Consider the following 24161-nt stretch of genomic DNA (forward strand, 5'->3'; position numbering starts at 1 on the left):
TCATCCTGTTTAATGGGTGTGATGTTGAGCAACAACCATCAAGCATAACACTCTTGCAAAGCTAAGGGTAGTGGCATATAACAATGTAAAACTCTCAAACCTGGACAAAAACACCTGCCACTATAATGCTGAGGATTTTTTTAATAGGTACTTCAAATGATCTTAAAGTTTACTACAAGTATTCGAACAATGTAGTGTTTTTAGAGTAGTTTGTGTTAAACCTACTGCACCTTTCTTAGCCTTGTGCTTTAGTACAGAATACTTATCTCCTCGAGCAGCGGTTCTCAGACTGGGTCAGGACCCCAATGTGGGTCACAACCCCGTTTTAATGGGGGCGCAAGGGCTGGCATTAGCCTTCCTGGGGCTGAGGTGTAAGCTTAAACCCAAGCCCTACTGGCCACGGCCGAAACCTGAGGGCTTCAGGTTGTAGGCCTCCTGCCTGGGACTGAAGCCCTTGAGGTTCAGCTTTGACACCCCACCCCTGCCCAGGGCAGTGGGGCTTTGGTTCCCCCTCACCCCACTGCCTGGGTCAGTGGGGCTTGGGTGGGCTTAGGCTTCAGTCCTCCCTTCTGGGGTCATGTAGTAATTTTTGTTGTCAGAAGGGGGTCATAGTACAATGAAGTTTGAGAACCCTATAGGACAGGGGTTATTTGCATACAGGAAAAGTCAACAGTACAGAACTAAGGACAGATTTAAATACGCTCTCTGCAAGCAAAATGGATACAGGGGACAAATGAAGTACGCTAATAGTTTTCTCCAGATGTGGTTCCTGGAAGTCGTTGTGTAAACAGGCAACATGTCAGAAGGTATATTCTCAATCTGCCTTTCAGTACTAAATATAACAGTAGTGTTCTAGTGTGGGATGTGATCAGCAGGATGGCGGTTTAGTAAACTTAAGCTTAAGATCCCACTCTAGAAATGCCTTTAGACCTTGGGAGAAAAGTCCAGAGCATAATAGTCAATTTGGCAAACTGTAGCCATGAAATGCCAATAACACTGCAATCTGCTATCCCCCCTGAGTAATTTCTGACTTGTGGAAACTTCCAGCAAGGGTACATACTACAGAGATGTTGGTCACCAAGGCTTTTTACTGTTCATAGATTTCAATCAGTGAGTTGATCTGTGTCCTACTGCCAGTCACCTGTGTCATCCAACTTTTGAGGTCCATATTTTTCATTAAGCTGTGTGGGCCATACAGCATGGATCTTCATGGAGACATTTTAATTGGACTTCCACATGGAGTCCAGTCTGTCCTTTGTTTTAATGTTGTAATTCTCTTGGTGTGGTTTTTCCCTCTTCTCTTCCCCCCCCCCCCATTTGAATATCTTCTCTTGCGGGGGAAGGATAGCTCAATGGTTTGCGTATGGGCCTGCTAAACCCAGGGTTGTGAGTTCAATCCTTGAGGGGGCCATTTGGGGATTGGTCCCGCTTTGAGAAAGGGGTTGGACTAGATGACCACCTGAGGTCCCTTCCAACTCTGATAGTCTATGATTCTCAAAGGAAGAGGTGAAACCCTTACTCCCACTGGTTTGGGATGTGTCTGTTCTTATGTGAAGCTATGTCCTTCTATTTTCCTGTGGGAGTTCAAACCCTAGTTGTTGTATACATATCCATCAACAATTTTTGTAAAAGTTAGACCCCTGAATGTGGGAAGGTACTTAACTGAGCTATAAAAGTAAGAGTTTAGTCACAAATTTAACTTTATTCTTTAAGCTTCTGGTGGAAGAAGTCAAGTGCAATTCTGCAAATGGAATTTAGCATCCTAGGGGCTTTAGGACCATTTTGAAAATTTTACTGCTTTTTTTTTTTTTTTTTTGTCTTAGTGAGTAACTTACTCCATATTTATATAAAGGCATGCAGAATACTCAACACACTTTTGTCTCCTTCCAGCTCAATTAAAAACTATCTCTTGGTTTCTGGGTGAGACAGCTGGGAGCACTCTCAATTTTAAGTAGATTTTCAACACTCAGAGACTATCAAACAATTTATCTCAATACCGTAGTCTGATATTTGTAGGAAGACTAAGTTGTCATAAGATTCAGTTACTCCTACAGTATGAAAAAATAAAAAGACCATCCTTATCAAGCATCATCCTTATCGACAAAATGACAACTGAGGTGAAGGAGAGATTTGCTTGAGTAAGGTCTGCAACGCAACACTGTTGTCTTGTAGTAATGCGGCACCTCATGGTCTCAGACACCATCTGATGGTCCAGGGACATCTACACCAAACACATCACCGGCCACCAACAGTACCAGGAGGCGTGAGTTGGAGTGATACTGTGCATTGACTACAAGAAAGGGACCAAGAAACTTTTTCCGTTGGACCATATGAACTGGAACTATAAACTCACTGAACGTTAAATCTCACCAAATGAGGGTCAATCCATCCTCATCATTGTATCCACTCATTACACTCCACACCCGAACATAGCCATCATCTGAACAACATACCCTTAGATCTCAATGTCTATACTTTGACCCGTTAACCTTTTACTCCCAATCGGGGATATTGCAGATTATGTATTCCTTATGCCATCCGATCTTAAACTGAACTTCGCACCCCTTGATAATCTGTATGTTATTCCCTGATAACCAGAAACTTCTACGCTTAAACTCTGTACCGTTCACTTTTTAAAAAACATCTTAATAAAAGCTTTAAATCTGTGCTTTCCCTCCTGTTCTCTGGTCAGTTCTTCTATTTTGCTCAAGATTTTTACTTGATTTTTAATGAGCCCATTAATTCTCATCTCAAGTCATGTTTCTTTAGAGAACTGCATTTCCTGTATCAGCCCTTCTAAGTCTTCAAGAAGCAGTGGGTGACCTTCGAGGAGGGGAACTTAGCTAAAACCTCCGAACTGTTGTTTAGATATTGTACTTTTGAAAATACTGAATGTGAAGGAACCTTTTTAAAACTTTGTCTACCTTCATGGTGAAGCTAGATCACTTTCCTCCTGATTAATCAAAGACGTGTCTTGTGCAGGAATGGTTAAGGTGTTTATCATTCATGCTTTTTTGAGGCTATTGGGGGCAGTAGGGACACTTTCTTGGCATTGTCCAACAATCTTAAACCCCACTTCAAAAAACCTTTTAGAAATGCAATTGCTTAAATACCAGTCTTTGCTCAAGCTATTGCTCAGGATGATATAGGTGGAAAAGGCACAGAAGCACCTGTAAAAAGTCTCTTCACCCTCAAACGGGTTCATGCTTGTCAGTTCAAAGAAACGATGTTATGTGACTCACTCAAACAACACAATTGTTTATAAGAACTTTTTTTTTTTTTTTTAAAGCCTTAAAATACTCAAGCGTTGGTGGGTCTAATATATAGGTAGTGCTAGGACTAGATTCTTCTTTGAGTGCTGGTCCTTGTGTACTCCACCAATGGATATGCATGTGCCTGAGCCCAGGATTTTACAAGTAGTATCTGTTGGCCCATATATGTGCCATATCTTTCCTTATGCTCTGAAACAAGGGCACAAAGGGTAGTGTGGGCTAAGACCTCTCCAGTTCCTTCTTACCGTGGCATAATCTGAGTCAGGATCTCAGGGCAAGAAAGATTCTTTCTACTATATCATTGCTCTAAATATATTGGCTGGGAACGGTGAACCGCAGCCACTGGGAGCTGCACGGGGCCATGCCTGCAGACGATCTACATAAACAAAACGTCTCGCAGCCCGCCAGCGGATTACCCTGATGGGCTGTGTGCTGAAGGTTGCCAACCCTTGGTATATAACTTCATTTTTATAGTCTATTCTAGCACAGTGTAGTTAGTTTCTCCCTTCCCTGGAGAATTTTTCTGCTTCAGAAGTCTGGGATTATGCCCAGGGTCCTGGTGTTCCAAAACTGTTTTCTGTGAGCAACAACCATCAACGCTGCCTCTGCTGCCTGGGTGAGGTTCATATCTCTTTCAACTGCAGCATCTGCCATTCTTTTCTGCCCAGAACTTGAGGGTCAGTAACTAAAACTTAGAAAATATCTGGTGGAGAAGGTAGCGAGACCCCAATCAGGTTCGGCTTGGGAACATCCTCCCCTGACCTATACATCAGTCTCAGGAAGCAGGCTGCATCTCTCCAAGCATGACTTCAGGAATGGAAGCTAAAACTGCTAAGACTAAGGAGAGGCTTCACATGAGAGTAAGGGGCACTTTCATAGATACAAGGAAAAATCATCTTTGTCAAAAACTGTCATGAAGAGAGGATTCCTCCCTGACTCAGGCAAAGTCGTGAGAGACTGCGTGCACAGGTGCTGTAGGATGATAAAAATTAGAGCTATCTTAAATTTGGTTAAGGGGAAAAAACTTTCACTTTATGGTTCATGGCCCGTAGAAAGAAGGCCCCAATCACCAAATAAATGAAAGCCGTGAGACTAGTAAGTAGTGTTACTTTAATGTGGGAAGGATATACGGTTCCAAAAATAATTAGAAAATAAAAGCTACAGTAATATGACAAACAAAAATTGTCTCAAGAAACAAACCCAAACCTTCCCACTGTTCTGCTAAGCACGGCTGGGAGGGGGCAGAAAGAAGATAAGAGAAGGCCTTGGAGAATGGAAAGAAGATAAACTGCTTCAAACTAGGTTTTTGCTAAAGCTAGTTAGCTGAAGGGTATAAAGAGAGCCATGAATCTGAAGGTTTTGTCAGACCCTACCTGATCATGCTGGAGCATGCCAGAATGAGATGGTCATCCCTAAGGTCTGGCCTATTTGTAAGTATACTGATCACATGCTTATAAACATTAATACTGTATTGGATGTATAACTGCTTATTTTTAGGATGTTAGACATGTTTAGAGCAACTGCATAAAGTACCATTTTTGCTTTCAGATTTAATAAAGAAATTCATGGTTATATTGGTGTTTGAGTTCCCAGAATATTAACAATATTTGAAATTATTAATTCCAACAGATGCTAAGGATTAAGACCAAAACAAATCTCTGCAGGAGATGGTAGTGTGCAAGGGTAGGGATCTGACAGCTCTGATGGCAAAGACTCAAGATAAATAGCTTGCGGTGCTCTTATCCACGTCTAGATCCGATGTTGTACCTGTATCAACACTGTCCCATGTGGCTCTGACTTCCAGTGTGACTGGGGAAGCTCTGGTTCTGATAGTTTCCGCAGGTGGACCTTCCTCATACTCCAGCGTGGTCTGAGACCTTTGATCTGATCTGGCCACATTCATCACTCCTATCAGGATCTTCTTTATTCCAGGACATTGTTACACCAGAGGAAGAGACTATCCTGATGATCCTCCGCTGGCAATACTGGAGACCATGGGAGTCCCACCCTAGACGCCCAGGATCGATGCATGAGCCCCATTTGCTATCATCTAGCCATCCACAACCTGCCCCATGGGAGTATTTGGAGGAAGGTGAGCCAGTTCCAACGGTTCCATGAACAATTTTGTCATCATCACCGGCTGAGACGGTTACTCCATCTTCTCTGTCTCCACCAGATCATTTTAAACAGTATCAATAGCTCATTCATTACATAAACTCATAAATTGTTTGCCCTCTATAACACTGATAGAGAGGTATGCACAGCTGTTTGCCCCCCCTCCTCCCCCAGCTATTAATACATTCTGTGGGTTAATTAATAAGTAAAAAGTGATTGTATTAATACAGAAAGTAGGATTTAAGTGGTTCCAAGTAGTAACAGACAGAACAAAGTGAATTACCAAGCAAAATAAAATAGAACATGCAAGTCTGTCTAATTCAGTAAAAAAACTGAATACAGATAAAAACCTCACCCTCAGAGGAATTCCAGTAAGCTTCCTTTTACAGAGTAGTCTCCTTCTAGTCTGGGTCTAGCAATCACTCACATCCCCTGTAGTTACTGTCCTTTGTTCCAGTTTCTTTCAAGTGTGTTTGGGGGTGGAGAGGCTATCTCTTTAGCCAGCTGAAGACAAAACGGAGGGGTTTCCCAGGGGTTTAAATAGACTTTCTCTTGTGGGTGGAGACCCCCTCCTCTCTCCTATGCAAAGACCAGCTCCAAGATGGAGTTTTGGAGTCACATGGGCAAGTCACATGTACATGCATGATTCAGTTTTTACAGGCAGCAGCCATTGCTTACATGCTACCTTCTTATGTGGATTGGAGCCTTCCAAGATTCATTGTCCTTTAAGTGTTTCTTGACTGGGCACTTAATTAACACATTCCTTTCTCAAGAAGCTGATCAAATGCTCTACTAAGGCTACTTATGAATATTGGCTGTATACTTGCTTGATTTCTAACTTCAAGTTAAAAAAATGATACATGTATACAAACAGGAGGAACGTATTCAGTAGATCATAACCTTTACAGAGAGATGTTACATGGCATATGTAGCATAAAACATATTCCAGTTATCTCACATATACATTCATAAGCATATTTCCATAAAGCCTCAGGGGGGTATACTGTCACACGGGTATTTCGATGGGCATTGGAAATAGAATTCTTGTGTTCTGGAAGATGCATTCCATCTTTAACCAATGCAGAAAGGCCTCCGCAAGGAACTGTTATTCAGCAAAATGGAGCACTTCTCCTCTTGGACTCAGCAACACCATTTGTCTGGAATATGCTGAGATCCCTGCTATCCTAGAAAATCTACTTACCCTTAAGTCTCTGTGTCTTGCACCCAGTTCTCTTTGAGTGCATTTAGCAGTAATCAGAGCTTTTCAGCCAGGGGTAACCCTATGATCTTCACTTATTCTAGCACACCTAGATTTCTGAAGGGACTTCTTAGATCCTTTCCAACATTGGTGGTGATCATATCTCAGTAGGACCTCCAGTTTTGTTCAATCATCTCTCATTAAACCTCCCTTTCAAGCCTCTAGCCACATGCTCAAAGGCCCCTCTGTCTATGAAGGTGGCCTTTGTTACGGCTATATCAGCTAGAAGAGTCGGTGAGCTGGGGATGCTCATGGGGAACCCACCATACACTACCATCTATAAAGAAAAGGTCTATTTAAACCCCCACTCCACATTTGTCCCTGAAGTAGTTTGTTTCATGAGTCAGATCATCCACTTACCAATATTTTTTCCTAAACTATATGCCGCAGATGGAGAGAAGGCTGTATTCTCTGAATGTCCAAAGGGCTTTGTCTTTTTATCTACAAAGAACATTAGAAAGACATCTAAACTATTTTTCCATAGCAGAAAATCAAGGGGCACACTCTATTGGGGCAGAGACTTTTTAAATGGATCTCTGGTTGTATTATCTTTTGTTACCAACTAGTCTACATCCCCCTGCCCCACACCCAGTGGAAGGGGAGAGGGCTCATTCCATCAGAGAGCAAGCAGTCTCTGCTATGTAGCTGAGAGACCTGCCCCTACTAGAGAGATGTAGGGGAGCTACTTGGAGCTCTTTCTGTATCTTCACCAGACATTATGCTCTGGTCCTGGTTTCCACTGCAGATATACCTGTGGGGACAGCAGTATTACAGTCAGTTATCACTTCTGCATCCTTGCACTCACCTCCTGTTTGATTGCTGTTTGTTTATTCTCCCCCATGTGGATTACACAGAGGGACCATCACTTGAAAAAGAAATGGAGGTTACTTACCTGTAACTGGAGGTTCTTTGAGATGTGTATCTGTACTCCACACCCTCCCTATCTGTATTCCACTACCCGTCATCCATCCCCTCTGCTGCAGATTTAGACTTCAGTAAGAATAGGAACTGGAAAATCGTCGGACCACACCAACCTTTATGCCCTTGCTTTGGGGCATGAGAAAAGTTATGGTGAATGTGCAGGCCAATGGACGTTGCTTGCAAAAAAATTCCAGACTCAAGTGCATGGTGTGCATGCATACCCACATATGGAATACAGATAGGGACCACACCTCTCAAAGAACCTCCAGTTACACATAAATAACCTCCATTATTTGTTGTTGCTGGAGGCACTATAGAAAATATCTACCTCTTCCATCTCTCTCATTTGTACAATAAACTCTCTCTCCACCCTAATGTTGTTCTGCCTTTAGTGAATATCTGTTCTCTGCATTAGTGTGGTCCCAAGGGAGAAACTTGTTCTCCTGGTAAGGCTGCATTATTTTCCCAATAAGGAGAATACCATGATTTTTTTAAAAAGTGGAGTAGTTATTTAGCAGAGTAATCAACATCAAGAGTTCACCATCCTTTGTTTATTATATACACTTTATAGCTCTCATTCCTGTGGTATTTAATGCCTTGCATTATAATGGCCTTGTTGCTGTTAGGAGAATGTGGACTTAAATAAGTTTATCTGAAGTTAGTCTGGTGGGAGTAAAGTCAAAAATAAAAAAGTGTAGTCACTGTAGTCACTAAATGTTTCTAGGGTTTGTTACTCTGATACAAGTACAAACCCCATTGTTGCAGATATAACCACAGTCCATGCCAGAACCAAGGATTATTTTAATTTTGTGTGCCAAAGTTCATTTTTTCCTTGAGCAGCATGATGGTAATACATTTGCTTTCTGCCACTGTAAAAATGTCTTGCAACTATTAAAGAAAGGTCAACTGAAAAGGCACGGAGACATGCATCTAATAGAGAGACCTGGTCTCTTATATCCATTATATATTTTTTCCTGTAACAGAGATTGGATTTGTGCCCAGAAGTTGTGAATTTGGGATATAGCCATGATATTTGGGCACATAGTCCTTCCTTACTGCATTTTCTCTATTACAAACCCGAAACAGCTATGTTCATTTTTATTCTGTACTGTTGTATTTATAAAAGATATTAACTAGTATTTTCTATTGAAATTCAAGGCAGCCTTGAAGATGCTGTATATACTACAGCTGCCTGACAACTTTGATCTTGTGCTCATGTTTCCTTTTTTGAACTGATGCTATGGTATTTTGTTCACTAGAATTTAAACAAGAGTAGTAGTGACAAGTGTCTCTCTAGGGTGTGTTATCTTTTGAAGATCTAGGACACAGTGAGTACATCTTGTGTCTAAGAGGAGCCTACATTCAGAAAGGGACTTATTTATAAAGCACTGTCTACGCAAGGAGCAAAATTTCCCAGATCAGTGTGGGATGGATTTTTTTTTTTCTTAAACATTACTATATAGATAAAAACACTCCATGGATTGTAGTTTGGCTAATATAGGTCTGGGGGTGGGGGAAAAGAATTCCCTCCCCACACTGGTTAAGGAAAACGTGTTCAAATCATGTTAGCAACTTACCAAGTTTAAACATGCATGGCCACATGTGTAACATGGTTCTGCAACCACTATGTGGCAAAGGCCTAAAAGGCTTGCCAAAGTAATTTAAGCCTTGGAACTGCATAGCCTCCCTAGCACACCTGTAAAACACATTCCTGTCAATAAATAAGTGCTTCCCAATGGTTTACATGGTGTCAAATAATGTTTTTTTATTAGACTTGCTTTTATCAAGGCTAAATACTGATTGAGTCTGAATCATTTCAGTCTGCATCATTTTATTGTCAATGTGGATTAAAAACTACCTGAAAGCTCTCACTTCTGGCCTATAGTTCACTAGTGGCTTTCCAAAAGCTCCCAAAATCCATTGCTTCGGGGAGCTGTGCAACAAATAAGCATTGCCTCTGAAAAAGTTTACACGACCACTAGAGTGGATGCTGGTAAAATTGCAACAGTTCAAAACACCAGTAATCAGAGCTAGTAAGGAGGCATTGAATTGTGTGTGCTTCAATCACATCAATTTGATAAGGGACCCTTTAATTCTCTAGTGTAGACAGTCATATGCCCTGTTCGCAGTGGCTTTACAGTTGGTGTTTAAACATGGTTTAACCGTGGTTGCAGCCATGTTAAAACTGGTATAAACATGTTGGAAAAGCCACTATGGACAGTGTGGTGCTTAAATATCAAATTAGAACCTTTCTAACTACTTTAATATGGGGTTTTCACGAGTGGGTGAGCCATGCAAATCAGATTTGCATCCTCACATTTATGTTCTGTAGGAAAAGGGAGTTGAATTCTAGGCTAATTATTCTCATTAGAAGACGCATCTAATTTGTTTCTTATATCTTGTTTTAGGGATAGTCTGCATGGGGGTTAGTGGCTGGTAGTTGGGACAGATAACTATTCTGAAATCATTGCAACCACGCAGCTGGCTTTTACCTACTTTCCCCTGAATCAGTGTGCACTGATTTTTATTTTTTTAAATAAGCACTTAACATTGTGGGTGAGAATCCCCTGGTGCTTTGTCCTACTACTGGGCTCACTTCATTTTGGGATTTTTCTCACAGGGTGTTGTGGGATGCCTACCACAAGCTACTGGAATTCTGGGACTTGGAGTCACAGTAGCAAAATTTCCAAGATTCCTCTCCTGGCATCCCAAGATTCATCTTTTGCAAGTCAAAACATTTTCAAACTACTGCCAACCAACCCAGGGGTAATACAGCTGCATGCTGTGGACTTTCCAGAGCAGGAGGCATGATTGGATTAATCTAGATAAATGTTCTCTTTCTGGTTAAACTATCAACTTAACATTTCATTCATCTAGGCTTTTATGGTCATGCTTGCTTATAGAAGTACAGGGATTTGTACTGGAACACTGAAAGTAATAACTCCAATACACACAGAGGTAGGTCTTGACTTCTGTCAGATCAGATACAACTCTATAACAACATACAAGACAACTTAACACTAAGGGCTTGTCTACACTACCATTTTTGTCAGTATTATGTGTTTACTTCTGCTAAACAATCTGTTCCACCTTGTGTTTAGCTGTAACACACTGAATAGGTTTCTCAGGTATGAGGAAGACTTATGTGTAAGCTTGTCTCTTTCGCTAAGAAGTTGGTCCAATAAAACACGTCCTCACCTTGTTTCTCTAAGATCCTGGGACCGATATGCCTACAACAACACTGCGTACACCAAAGTTTACCAATGGCATCTCTACAGCTATCATTATAGGCTTGGACCATATAGAGCCTGGGTTTGTGGAAAGGAAACTCATTCTTCCTGACTTCAACAAAAGCAGTCTGCAAGCTCTTCAAGGATCTGTACACTGAAAATATATATATTCAAAATCTTTGCTGGAGACTTATTAGAATCCAGCAATCCATTTTTGTCTGCCCTGTGTTCCATGCTCTTTGATACTTTTACATGCTACCTTTGCTGATTAATCTATAAGCTGCTTCTCACTATGATTAGATATTGGCAGGTCTATAGCCATTTCTATCACAGACAGCTGGTTTTTGTTTTGTTTTTTAAACCACTCTCACTATTCCCACAAGATAAAAGCAACTCTCTAATCATGTTTATAATTCCATTTCATCAGTGAATTTTTTTTCTTTTCTGGTTCATCACAATCCTATGTACTTTCACAGACAGCCCTGTAATAGTCTCTGCTGTGGCCATATCCTCTTTCTCTGGATCTATCTCATTATGTTATCACCACTCCCTGCTTGAAGTCCCTTTTTCTGACATATAGCATCTTGGGCTTAGCACATTTTCCAGGGAGGCCAGTGTGTTTACAGATTTAAGAATTTTATTAAGATGATGTTAAAAAAAATAGTGAACAGAGTTTGAGCATAGAAGTTTCTGGTTATCAGGGAATAACATACAGATTATCGAGGGTGCAAAGTTTGGTTTAAGATCAGGTGGCATGAGAAATACATAGTCTGCAATATCCCCGATTGGGGGTAAAAGGTTGATGGGTCAAAGTACAGACATTGAGATATGAGTGCATGAAGTTCATAGAGTGGTTGTGTTTGGGTGTGGAGTATAATGAGTGGATATGATGATGATGGATTGACCCTCATTTGGTTAGATTTAAAGTTTAGGGAGTTTAATACTACATCATCCACACAGTTTTCACTCCTTTGTTTCCTGTCCTCAGAGTCTTCTGTTGTAGTTGCTCATGTTTTCTGCTTTCATTCCATTGACATTTGCATACTCATATTTCCCAGTGAACTGCATGCTCCTTCACTTTCATGCACATTTCTTCTGCTCTGGAATTAGGTCAGATGTTATCTGCCTCATCTTGCATTATGTATGAGAATTTACTCTGTACCCATTGCTCTTAAATGTCTATCTGTAAACAGGTTTCAGAGTGGTAGCCATGTTAGTCTGTATCAATAAAAATAACAAGGAGTCCTTGTGGCACCTTAGAGACTAACAAATTTATTTGGGCATAAGCTTTTGTGGGCTAGAATCCATTTCATCAGATGCATGGAGTGGAAAATACAGGAGTAGGTATAAATACATGAAAAGATGTGAGTTGTCTTACCAAGTGTGAGGTCAGTTTAACGAGACAATTAAATTAACAGCAGGATACCAAGGGAGGAAAAATAACTTTTGAAGCCACTCATTACTGGGATTCCTCATTATTTTTATCTGTAAATAGACATGTTAAAGTATTAATATAACAGCCCTAATGATATCACAACATTGAGACACTGCAGGGCATAAAAAACCTGTAGTTTTCTAAAGTACATTCCTTCAGAACAGTGTTTCTCAACCTTTTTATGCGGCTCTGCCTCCCCAACCAGCCAGGCGTGACCCCCACCACCGGCCATGACCACTCCCTACATGTGGCTCCAGTCCTCCAGCTCTAGCCCCACAGTGCTCCGGCTGGGGTGGGGGTGTGCCGCTCGCCTTCCCGTGCTCTGCGGCGGGGCACTCCAGGGCTGGGGGCCGCACGCCACCCACCTTCCTGGTGCTCCGGGGCTGGGGCCTCCCATGCTCTGGGGATGGAGAGGCTGGGGTCATATGCCACCTGCCCTTCTGGTGCTCCTTTGGGTCAGCAGGGCTAGCTGCTGGACTAGACTGGTGGCCGTGCGGAAGGGATGGCTCTGGGCTCTGGTGAGGGGCAGGGCCTCAGGCAGAAGGGGCGGGGTTGGGGGCTAGCCATAGCGGGTGACAATGTTTGGATTTAAAAGCCTGGTTTAGGCTCTGGGCAGTGGAGGCTGAAACATGCAAATTAGCTTTGCAGGGCCTCAGGCAATTGCCCTGCTTCCTACTCCCTAATGCTAGCGCTGTTTTTAACCCTCCTAAACCTGTCCCATGGCCTCTAGGTTGAGAAACACTGCTTTATAAGTTCTTACATTACTTTGCAAACAATGTGCTAAGCCTCACAATACCCCATTTTACAGATGGAGAAACTGAGCCACAGCAAGGTAGAGACTTGTCCAAGGTCACACAATGACAGTGTTTACTGCTGTGATTCCAAGACCTCAACTTGACTTCATGCTTCATGTTGATCAGTCTGTTGCTGTAGGGTCTGTTGGTTAAGGAACTACCCTGACACATGGGTTCAGGTCCCTGCTCTGCCACAAGCTTCCTGTCTCCTTATCAAGTCATTCAGCAGCTCTCTGTGCCTTCCCCAGCTGTGATATGGGACTAGTATAGGGTGACTAGACAGCAAGTGTGAAAAATTGGGACAGAGGGTGGGGTAATAGGAGCCTATATAAGAAAAAGACTCCAAAATCGGGACTGTTCCTATAAAATCAGGACATCTGGTCACCTTAGAATGGTAATACTTCCTTCCCTCAGTGCTGGGAGGATAAAGGCACTGCTGTGAAGAGCTTTGAGCTCTGCTGTTGAAAAGCTCTAGGTTAGAACCAGGGGCTACTGCAATGGGGGCTGGATTACCTGACTGTTTTCGGGCCCAGGCTTGGCCAGCAATCCCACTGGAGACAACAAACCGCTCTTCCCTGGAGCCTTGCAGGGGCTTGGATCGGACTTCTTGTTATTTGCATTTCTAAGGGGTCTGGCCCTGCAGCATACGGGGGTTCACTCCCCTCCACGCAGCCCACCCCCGCACGGGCACTGGGAGCTTCTCTCCCACGCGCCGTGTCCACCCTCCCATCACTCCGGGTCCGACTCCCGCGAGGCACGGCAGGCCCAGGAGGGGCGGGCTCTGCTCCCGGGGCAGGTACCACGGCGGCCAGGGACCCCGCGGGGCCTCCACTCCCAGCCTGTCGGCGTGTGTGCGGGCGGGGCCGGCCCGCTGAGGAGGGGATGCCGATACCGGTCCCTCTCGCCCGGTCAGTGCGGCTACTCCGGGTCCCCCGCCTCAGGGGGCGGACGGGGCATGTGCCCCGCCCTCTCCTCCCCCTGGCGGGCGGGCTCGCGTGGGCCGCCCCTCCCCCTGTCCCCGGCGGAGCGCAGCGCAGCGCACAGCTCGCAGGGCCAGGCCCGCGTGCCGGACACAGCGACGGATCCGCCCCCGCCAGCTCGCAGGTACCTGCAGCCTCTGGGGTCGCTTTAGCGGGAGGTCGATTCCCGCCGCGCCGCGCCGCGAAGCTCCGGCCCCTGCTGGCCCTAAGACACCGACCCCTCAGCCCCGGCGCGCTGAGCGGGGATGTCCTGCTTCGCCCCCGCGGGAGAGAGCCGCTGGCCCTGCGGGCCGGCCGGGCCGCCTAGCGGTACAACCCTGCTGCGGGACGGGTGCGGGCCAGGGCTGAGACCTGCTGCCGCTGCGCACGGCTCGGAGTCTGGGCGCACCCACGCTCTGATTTCAGACTTCAGCCTGGCAGAAGGCCCCCCGGCGCCTCTCGCAGTGCCCTGTTAGTGGTTATTGCTGGGAGGGGCACGAGTTAATACTGTAATACAATTAAAATAAAAACATGACTTTTCAAAGCTGTTACCAGTAACTCTGTCTTACGGGGGTGAGTGTCAGTGTCCATTTCATTTTAAAACGAGCATTAGGGCGAGTCAAAAATGAAACGGGATTTCCCCCTCCCCCCAAATTGTATTGTTTTCTACCTTAAAAAAAAAAACAATTTGGAATAAGACTTTGAAAAATATAGAAATGTCCCATTTCGATGTTTCTGGAACAAAAAAAAAGTGTTCATATTTTTGTTTTAAAATGAAATTTTGTTTAGAAATTTATTTTATATAACAATTATAAAGGGTTGAAGCTGAAACATTTCAGATTTGTCAAAAGAAATGTTTAGGCTGACATTAAAAGATTTGTTTTCTAATTTTGTGAAAATTTTTAAAACTCTTGCAATTTTGTCCTGTTTTGTGATGATTTTTTTTTTATTTTGAATTTTTTTGTGGGATGGAAAATATGTTTTCCAACTAGCTCTGAGCATAATGGTTATCAGGCTGCACTCTGCTCTGGCCACTTTCAGGCATTAAAACAAATAATCTTAAACATTTAATTTACTTCTTCCCTATTTCCTCAGTTTGGACACTGAAAAAAGATGGATCGCTCTCACTTTTGTTTATTCTATTTTCTAGTCAACAGAACTTTCGTGTTTTTATGCATTTAGCACAACATTCAATGTTTTGGTTGTAAATACTGCAGAGGAGTGCATTAAACTGTTTTCACTGAAGGCTGAAATCTAGAGAAAGATATGATGATGATGTTTCTGTTAGTCTCAAGTTTTGTAAACATTTACTTTTTCTACCCAGTGACGTCTTGTAATCATACTCCCATTCATGGGCATTAAAGACCAATTTTAGCTCTCAGATACATGCATTGTGAGCAGCTTCATTGGAAACTTCCGGAGTTTAAGATTTGGTACTTCACTACCACTAGCCACCCTCCTCACAATTGAAAAACAAATGGTTTTCTGGATTTTCTTTTACTTTCTCTTCTGTTCTGCTTTTTGTTTTGAGGGTGACAGAGAAAAAGATCTGAGCTGAATCCAGTTTCTTCTAGCCCTTGGTGAGAATTACTTCAGCGCACATAGAGAGCAGTAAGTATCAAAGTACAGTAGTTTCATTGAGATTAATCCTATTTCTTTTGTGTGTTGTGTCTAGATTAAGTTACAAAAGGGCCTTGCTTACTATTACTGGAGGTTTGCCACTTGAATATGAGCCTCCCAAAAAACTTGGCTAACTTTTTTCTTCATTACTTACTAGCCCTTTAGTAAGTGAGAGTGGATTCCTAAGATTCTGCTGCTGTCTCTGTGGAGAAAAGGGCTCTGGATCCAAACAGGAGAACCGAGAAATCAGAGCTTGGTAATGACTTTTAGCAGAATGATTACCCTGAATTAGTTTTATTAGAGGGCCACCACTCCAAGTCATCCAAAACTAGGAATAGGAATCTAAAATATTTTAAAACATTTTTGTTATGTGTGATTTAATCCTCTTTAGCCTACGATGAAGAACCTCCCAGAAAAGTGCACCCTAGGTATGAAGGAAAAGCATTGTTTTCAGCCTTGATTTGAATTATAGATTAATTATATAGACCGGGAAGGACCAGATGTGATGGTTTGTTGTTCCACCTGCCACCCCCACTACAGTGCTAAACTTTTGCTCCTACACTAGTCCCATTATCTCCATTCCTTCCCTCCTCCCCCACAAAAAAGCCAAAATACAGAATGTGCAGTTTAAATCAAGCTAGGCAGCCATGAGATCTCCGTGCCATTTGCGGGGAGCGATGCTTTTTTTTTTTTTTCAATTGCCAGTGAAGATGGTGTTAAAGTAAACGGGTGAGGTGGAGATCGTTTGAGGCTATGTCTACACTACAGAGTAAAATCAACACAAGTTACACCAATGATCATAAACTGCTATAATTGCATCGCTTGCGCATGTTCACACAACACTCTTTGTGTCGTCGGAGCCCATCCACAGTTGGTGCTCTAGCGTTGACAGAGAGAGCAGTGCACTGTGGGTAGCTATCCCACTGTGCAACTTGCCACCTTTTGCATCGTCCCATGATGCAGTTTTTTCTGTCTCATTATTCCATGGACTTCCGACTACATTTTGTGCTGTTTTTTAACAGTCCCTGTAAACTGTGCGCCCTCCATCTCTGCCTGAAAGCATGGATCCTGCACTGCTCTCTAGTTTTGTGATCAGTGTTACGAACACACTGCGGCAGATCATGCAGTATTTCATGAGCTTCAAATCTGAACAGGAATCCATGCTGCCTGTCCTGCTGTGTGCCGTGGAAAGAAACAATTCCAGATTAAGTTTGGTATTCATGGAGTAGCTGCAGATGGTGGACCGTCGCTTTTGGGCTCAGGAAACAAGCACAGAGCAGTGGGATCACATCGTTATGCAGGTCTGGGATGATGAGCAGTGGCTGCAGAACTTTTGGATGCGTACAGCTACCTTTCTGGAACTGTGTGCTGAGCTCTCCTGCCCTGTCCTGTGGCGCAAGGACACCAGAATAAGAGCTGCCCTCTCAGTGGAGAAGTGCATGGGAATAGGCGTGTGGAAGCTGGCAACTCCCGATTGCTACTGGTCAGTCGCGAATCAGTTTGGAGTTGGGAAGTCCACTGTGGGGGTTGTGTTCACGCAAGTGTTCAGGGCCATTAATTGCATCCTTTTATGAAGGACTGTGAGTGTGAAATGTGTGTGAAATAGTGGGTGGCTTTGTGGCAATGGGATTCCCTAACTGCAGCAAGGTGATAGATGACACGCATATCTCAATGTTGGCCCTGGACCATCTTGTGATGGAGTATATCAATAAAAAGGGGTACTTCTCTGTGGTATTGCAGGCGCTTGTGGGTCACTGGAGTCATTTCACTGATATCAACATGGGGTTGTCAGGGCTAGTGCATGATGCATGCATTTTCAGGAACACTGGCCTGTACAGAAAGCTGCAAGCAGGGACTTTCTTTCCAGACCAGAAGATTCCAATGGGGGTGTTGAAATGCCTAAAGTGATCCTGGAAGACCCAGCATATCCCTTACTGCCATAGCTGATTAAGCCTTACACAGGAAACCTGGACAGCATCAAGGAGCGCTTCAACAATAGACTGAGCAGATGCAGAATGACTGTTGAATGTGTGTTTGGCAGGTTAAAGGCTCGCTGGCACTGCCTTTTTGGCAGGTTAGACCTCAGTGAAGCAAATATTCCCATGGTCAAAGCAGCCTGATGTAGGCTGCATAATATTTGTGAGGCTATGGGTGAAAAGTTTCTCCAGGGGTGGAGCGGGGAGGCGGATTTCCTTGTGGCTGATTTTGAGCAGCCAGATACCAGGGCTATTAAAGGGGCACAAGGCGGGGCTATTTGAATCAGGGAGGCTATGAGGCACCATTTTGACAATGAGCACCAGTAACATGTTTTACTATAAAGCATTTTGCCATGCTTTGTTAACTTGTTGCCTTGAATGAAAATTTGGATGATTGCTTCCTGAACGTGATTTGTTGTCTGCAAATGTGCAAATTGCCACTGTGTATGAATTCCAGCAGCAGCCATCGTGTGTGGGAGATAAATAAAGATTAATAAAAATGTACTCTCTGAAAGAAAATCAAACAGCAATAACCAATACACACAAAAATCGCTTTCTTTATAGGGACATAACACTAAGAGGAGCACTCTCTTGATGGAGGCTCTCATAGCTGTGTCTAAGTCCAGCTATCACTGGGGAACCTGTCCAAAGGAATGGACTGAACGGGGTATACGACAGGCTGGGAAGATGCAAGGAGTTTTGGGAGGGCATAGCTAGCGGTTCCTTATGGGCTGCAGGAGGGAGCGAGCTCACATGTGTTGCGCCTGCAGCACGATTAGGGACTTCAGTATCTCTTTGGTCTCCATCACTTTTATCATCCACTCCTGGTCCTCTAAAATTCTCTCCTCGCCCTGCTTCTTCTCTTGGCTATCTATTTTTAATTTTTCATTGATTGTCTCTCTCCACACCCTGTGTTCTTGTTCTGCGGCGTCAAAGGATTGGAGCACTCCTCAGAACATTTGCTCCTGGGTCACTTCCTTATCTGGCAGAGGCACTCCACCAGTGTCTAAGGGGTTCTCCTCAAGGCCACATCTGCAGAAACACAGGAAACAATAAACAGAGGCATGATAGTGCACTCACAGCATTGAATCATGATAGTAAAAAACCTCTTTCTGACTGTCCCTTGGCAAGCACATAACTCAAGCAAATGCCTTAAATATGGTGAGTTTGGCAGGGGTGGGGAAGAGGGCGTTCAAGATGAGGCAAAGGATCTAGGTGTTTTTTTAAGGGGATCACTGCAAGTGACTAGGGACAATATTGTAAATTCTGCCACCATTTTCCATAGGCGGGGGTCATTGAAGCTGATATCTCACTCCTGAGGGTAAGCAAGGTTGCAAAGATTCATTTCCTGCATAGGTGCAACTTCAGACTGAGTCCCTATGCTGCTCACCTATGTGCCGCTTTGGTCCCTGCACAAGTGATTGCCGATTGACACGGGAAAGTTTCCTACAGCGGGGGAAGGAACAAAGCAGCTCTGCCAAGGAACCTTCCACAGAGTAATCCTCCGTGAGTACCTCCGTGAAAGTTTCCTAGAGATTTCACTGGAGGATTTATGTGACATCTCAGTGTGCATCTGCAGGGCCCCACTGTGTAGTTGCATAGGAGAATGTGAAGCAGAGGTGTAAACAGCTAGTCTTGTACATTTCTATCTCTTAACCCACTTCTAGCATGTAACAAAGCAAAGGACAGCTCTACCTCATTTAACCGAGCAGTATCAACTCAAAATGAGCACTTACCAGAGCTCCCCTCCCCTACATCATGTGCACCACAGACGGACTGCTGGGACTGGCTTGAACCTTCCGGGGTTGAGAAGAGATCCTGGCTCCTCATGGTATTGGACAACCCTGTCACCTGCCCCATCTCATCCACCACTTCATCCTTGGGGTTCAGTCCACTGTCTCCAGCCTCTCCCTGCCCCCCCCCCGAAATATCCACGGGGCTCGTGGAGGTGGGGTCACTGCTGAGGGTGGCATCTAGCTCCTTATAGAAGCAGCAGGTCTTTGGCACAGCATCAAAGTGATGGTTTGACTCCCTTGCTTTTTGGTAGGCCTGCCTCAGCTCCTTGATCTTCACGTGGCAGTGATGCGTGTCCCATTGATAGCCTTTATCCAACATGCCACGAGAAATTTGGCAGTAGATACCAAAATTCCTATGGCTGGAGCGGAGCTGGAACTGCACAGCCTCCTCTCCCCACAGAGCCAGCAGATCCAACAACTCTGGTGTATTCCACACGGGAAATTGTTTAGTGCATGGAGCCACCATGGTCAGTTGGAAAGATGCCATGTGAGCAGTCCACGCCAAGCAAACAGGAAGTGGAATTTTAAAAATTTCTGGTCCCTTAAAGGGAGAGGGGCAGAGGCCTGTGTACCTGGGTGCAGGGCAGGGAAGTTCAAAGTGCTGACCAGAGCAGTCATGATGGGCATTGTGGGACACCTCCAGGAGGCCATTTACAGTGACATAACCAAGCACAGTGTATACATTGACACTGCGTCAATCTAACTTTGCTGCAAAAAGCTCTATGCCTCTTGTTGAAGTGGTTTTTATTTTGTTGGCATAGCAGGAGAGTTAAATCAGCGGGAGGAGCATTGTTGTGTGTACACCTCCACTGTTTTGTCGACGAAAGCTGACTTTTGTCGACAAAACTGTGTAGTGTAGATGAGGCCTTAGTTTGGTCTCGGTAGCATGAACAGGAAGTTTCCCCTAAGCAGACTTTCTAAGCAGATGGAATGCGAACTACAGTTCTCAGGCAGTCTTTCTAAGTATGATCTCACTTGCCTAATTGCATGTTCCACCCAAGCTATGCGTATTCCTGATAGCATTTTATTATTGCTTGCTTATTTTATTTGTAACAGTCAGGGCCGGCTCTGGTTTTTTGGCCGCCCCAAGCAAAAAAAAAAAAAAAAACCACGGGGTGGCCAGAACTGCAAAGCAAACAAAAACCTGCGGCGCGGCCGGAGCGCAGGTGCAGGGGGACCGGCTAGCGGGGGGGGAGGGAGAGGGAGCGGGCGGGAGAGAAAGAGAAGAGGGGCGGCCAGGTCTACAGCGGGGCGCTGCCACACGGCCCCTCCTGCCGCGCCGCCTGCCGGGAGGGCTCCAGTCGGCGGGGAGGGAAAGACGAGGACTGCCCTGCCGGGCTTGCTGCAGGGCACTCCTGTCCTCCGCGCCGCCGCCCCCTACAGGGCGGCCGGAGCGGAACAACAACAACACCAAAAAAAGCGGCTGTGCTGCCCTAGAATTGGGCGGAATGCGGCCTCATTCAATCTGCCGCCCCAAGCACCAGCTTGCTCAGCTGGTGCCTGGAGCCGGCCCTGGTAACTGTTATTTGGCATCCACTAAAGATTTGTCCATATTTTTTGGTTCAGACAGAATAAAAAAACTAGAAATCTTTTCAGGGTATTTCACAACACATAGTCTCTGATGTGGGGGATAGCAGAGTGGTTGTTTTTTTAAATAGACTCTAAATGGGGATCTGATGTTGAACTTTTTGTCTCATGGGCCATTTGCCAATCCTGAAATCTGTGATGGGTACCCATTCGAACACAGTGTCCCTTGCTGAGCAAGCGTATCAGGGGTGAGGGAAGAAAATCTTTTAAGGTCTAATAACCATATTTTATCGCATAACTGAACAAACTGAAAAGGATAAGACAGAATCCTCAAGTCTGGCTAAGTTTATTGGAACTCATCTTTAATTTGACCCTGCTGCTGCTGGCATGCAATTAAAATATAATCCTATCGGGGATGTTGTTGATCTTTTCTTTAATGGTTGTGAAATAGGCCATTCTTTCCTCCCATACTTTCATGCAGTTGAGCCTGTGAGACGAGATCACTCTTCATGGGATACATTCTGGAATTATATTCTGTTTGGCTACAAAGGCAGTGTTCTTGTACGCAGCCATATTTTGGTTGGCATACCTCCCTCCCCTGACAAACATCAGACCCAAAATGGTAATAATTTGTGTGTGAGGCAGTTGTGTAGGTTCTTATGCTGGGTCAGGAAATATACATGTACAGACATGTAAACCAAGCCCGTTAAACTGTAGGCTTCTTTCCAATAACACCACTCCCTTCCTTGGAGTGGATTTTCAGGTGTACGGTAGAACAGGCAAAGATAGCTTCTGTTACATGCTGCTCCTGAACATTCAAAAAGCAAAGCAAAGCACTGTATTTTTTTTTAAGTGTATAATGGTTTGTCTAAATTAAAAGTTGGTGTGGGTTAACTTGAACTGTTTTGTGAGAAAGTGCTTTGTGTTCACACATATTTTTTTCATAGAATATCAGGATTGGAAGGGACCTCAGGAGGTCATTTAGTTCAACCCCCTGCTCAAAGCAGGGCCAATCCCCAGACAGATTTTTGCCCCAGATACCTAAATGCCCCCCCTTAAGGATTGAACTCACAACCCTGGGTGTAGCAGGCCAATGCTCAAACCACTGAGCTGCTACCCCCTACTCCCATTTGTTGCAAATCATCTGATGTTTTAACCCACATTAATACACTCCCTTTGGGAGTGTGTATACCGAGGTGTAGGATGAATTTACCCAAAACAAAGTAGGTGTAGATGTAACCCCATCCCGAAACAACTGTTCTATATCTGGCAGTCCTGCTGTTATCACTGGTCTACAATTTTTGAGAAGTCGTCTGCTTCAGAGACAAAATGTGCTATTTATTATGTATTTTGATGTGCTGAATTCAAATATGACAATTAAAACAACTGATTGGCTACTGTTTCTAAGATATTTAAGTTTTTACATTTTATGTCTATGTATATCGTGTAGATAGTAGAGTTTTAATCATAAATTGTAAACCTAGGTCTTTTCATGTGTTTATGGTTGCTTTACATGATAATATTTCACCTGTCCTGTTTATGTAACACTTTTAAAATCAGCAAAAGGGTTATATAAATTAAATTTTATTATGAAACAAAAGGCAAAAAACTATTATGTACGTAGTTTAGTCCTATTCAGTGTCTACTTGGCGCTTCTTGGCTTGTCTCTTGTATTCATTAAATGGAGCATCTCTTGTCACTGTCCAGCAATAGTCTGCAAGCATTGATGGGCTCCATTTGCCGTGATAACGTTTCTCCATTGTTGCAATATCCTGGTGAAATCGCTCGCCGTGCTCGTCGCTCACTGCTCTGCAGTTCGGTGGAAAAAAATCTAGATGAGAGTGCAAAAAATGTATCTTTAGTGACATGTTGCAACCAAAGCTTTTGTATACCTTGAGGAGGTTTTCCACCAACAAACAACCTGTAGTTGTCTGCCTTGTTGTTTCTGAGAAAATTTATCGCCACTAACTGGAAGGCTTTCCATGCCGTCTTTTCCTTGCCATGCAGTGCATGGTCAAATGCATCATCTCGAAGAAGTTCACAAATCTGAGGACCAACAAAGACACCTTCCTTTATCTTAGCTTCACTTAACCTTGGAAATTTTCCACGGAGGTACTTGAAAGCTGCTTGTGTTTTGTCAATGGCCTTGACAAAGTTCTTCATCAGACCCAGCTTGATGTGTAAGGATGGTAACAAAATCTTCCTTGATTCAACAAGTGGTGGATGCTGAACACTTTTTCTCCCAGGCTCCAATGACTGTCGGAGTGGCCAATCTTTCCTGATGTAGTGGGAATCTTTCCTCTTTCCTAGTGGGAATCTCTTGCACGACTATCCCATTCGCAGAGAAAAGAGCAGTACTTTGTGTATCCAGTCTGCAGACCAAGCAAGAGAGCAACAACCTTCAGATCGCCACAAAGCTGCCACTGATGTTGGTCATAGTTTATGCACCTCAAAAGTTGTTTCATGTTGTCATAGGTTTCCTTCATATGGACTGCATGACCAACTGGAATTGATGGCAAAACATTGCCATTATGCAGTAAAACAGCTTTAAGACTCGTCTTCAATGAATCAATGAACAGTCTCCACTCATCTGGATCGTGAACGATGTTGAGGGCTGCCATCACACCATCGATGTTGTTGCAGGCTACAAGATCACCTTCCATGAAGAAGAATGGGACAAGATCCTTTTGATGGTCACGGAACATGGAAACCCTAACATCACCTGCCAGGAGATTCCACTGCTGTAGTCTGGAGCCCAACAGCTCTGCCTTACTCTTGGGTAGTTCCAAATCCCTGACAAGATCATTCAGTTCACCTTGTGTTATGAGGTGTGGTTCAGAGGAGGAGGATGGGAGAAAATGCGGGTCCTGTGACATTGCTGGTTCAGGACCAGAAGTTTCATCCTCTTCCTCTTCCTCGTCTGACCCAAGTGAGAATGATTCTGGTGCATCAGGAACCGGCAGTCCTTCTCCGTAGGGTACTGGACGTATAGCTGATGGAATGTTTGGATAATGCACAGTCCACTTTTTCTTCTTTGACACACCTTTCCCAACTGGAGGCACCATGCAGAAGTAACAATTGCTGGTATGATCTGTTGGCTCTCTCCAAATCATTGGCACTGCAAAAGGCATAGATTTCCTGTACAACCACTGGCGAAGATTTGTTGCACAAGTGTTGCCGCATATGTGTGGGGCCCACCTCTTGTCCTGATCTCCAGTTTTGCAGCCAAAATAAAGGTGATAGGCTTTCTTAACCATA

At 44.1% G+C, this 24161-nt stretch overlaps 1 protein-coding gene and 1 long non-coding RNA gene across 2 annotated transcripts in view; one reads left to right on the forward strand and one right to left on the reverse strand.

Annotated features, from left to right (window-relative positions):
* Window positions 1–45: 45 nt before the first annotated feature.
* LOC128834139 (uncharacterized) lies at window positions 46–14724 on the reverse strand. Its single transcript, XR_008444394.1, has 3 exons — window positions 14134–14724; window positions 12175–12281; window positions 46–7396 (listed from the first exon to the last, which is right to left on the reverse strand). It is a non-coding gene; the product is annotated as an uncharacterized LOC128834139 (long non-coding RNA).
* The window catches only part of EPHX1 (epoxide hydrolase 1), a 51176-nt gene continuing 40962 nt past the window's right edge, over window positions 13948–24161 (forward strand). The window contains exons 1-2 of the mRNA XM_054022669.1: window positions 13948–14129; window positions 15516–15595. The gene's annotated coding sequence lies outside the window, so the exon portion shown is untranslated. The remainder of the gene's footprint in view (window positions 14130–15515; window positions 15596–24161) is intronic.

This window comes from Malaclemys terrapin, chromosome 3 (genome assembly GCF_027887155.1).
Source record: "Malaclemys terrapin pileata isolate rMalTer1 chromosome 3, rMalTer1.hap1, whole genome shotgun sequence".
NCBI classification, from domain to species: domain Eukaryota; kingdom Metazoa; phylum Chordata; order Testudines; family Emydidae; genus Malaclemys; species Malaclemys terrapin.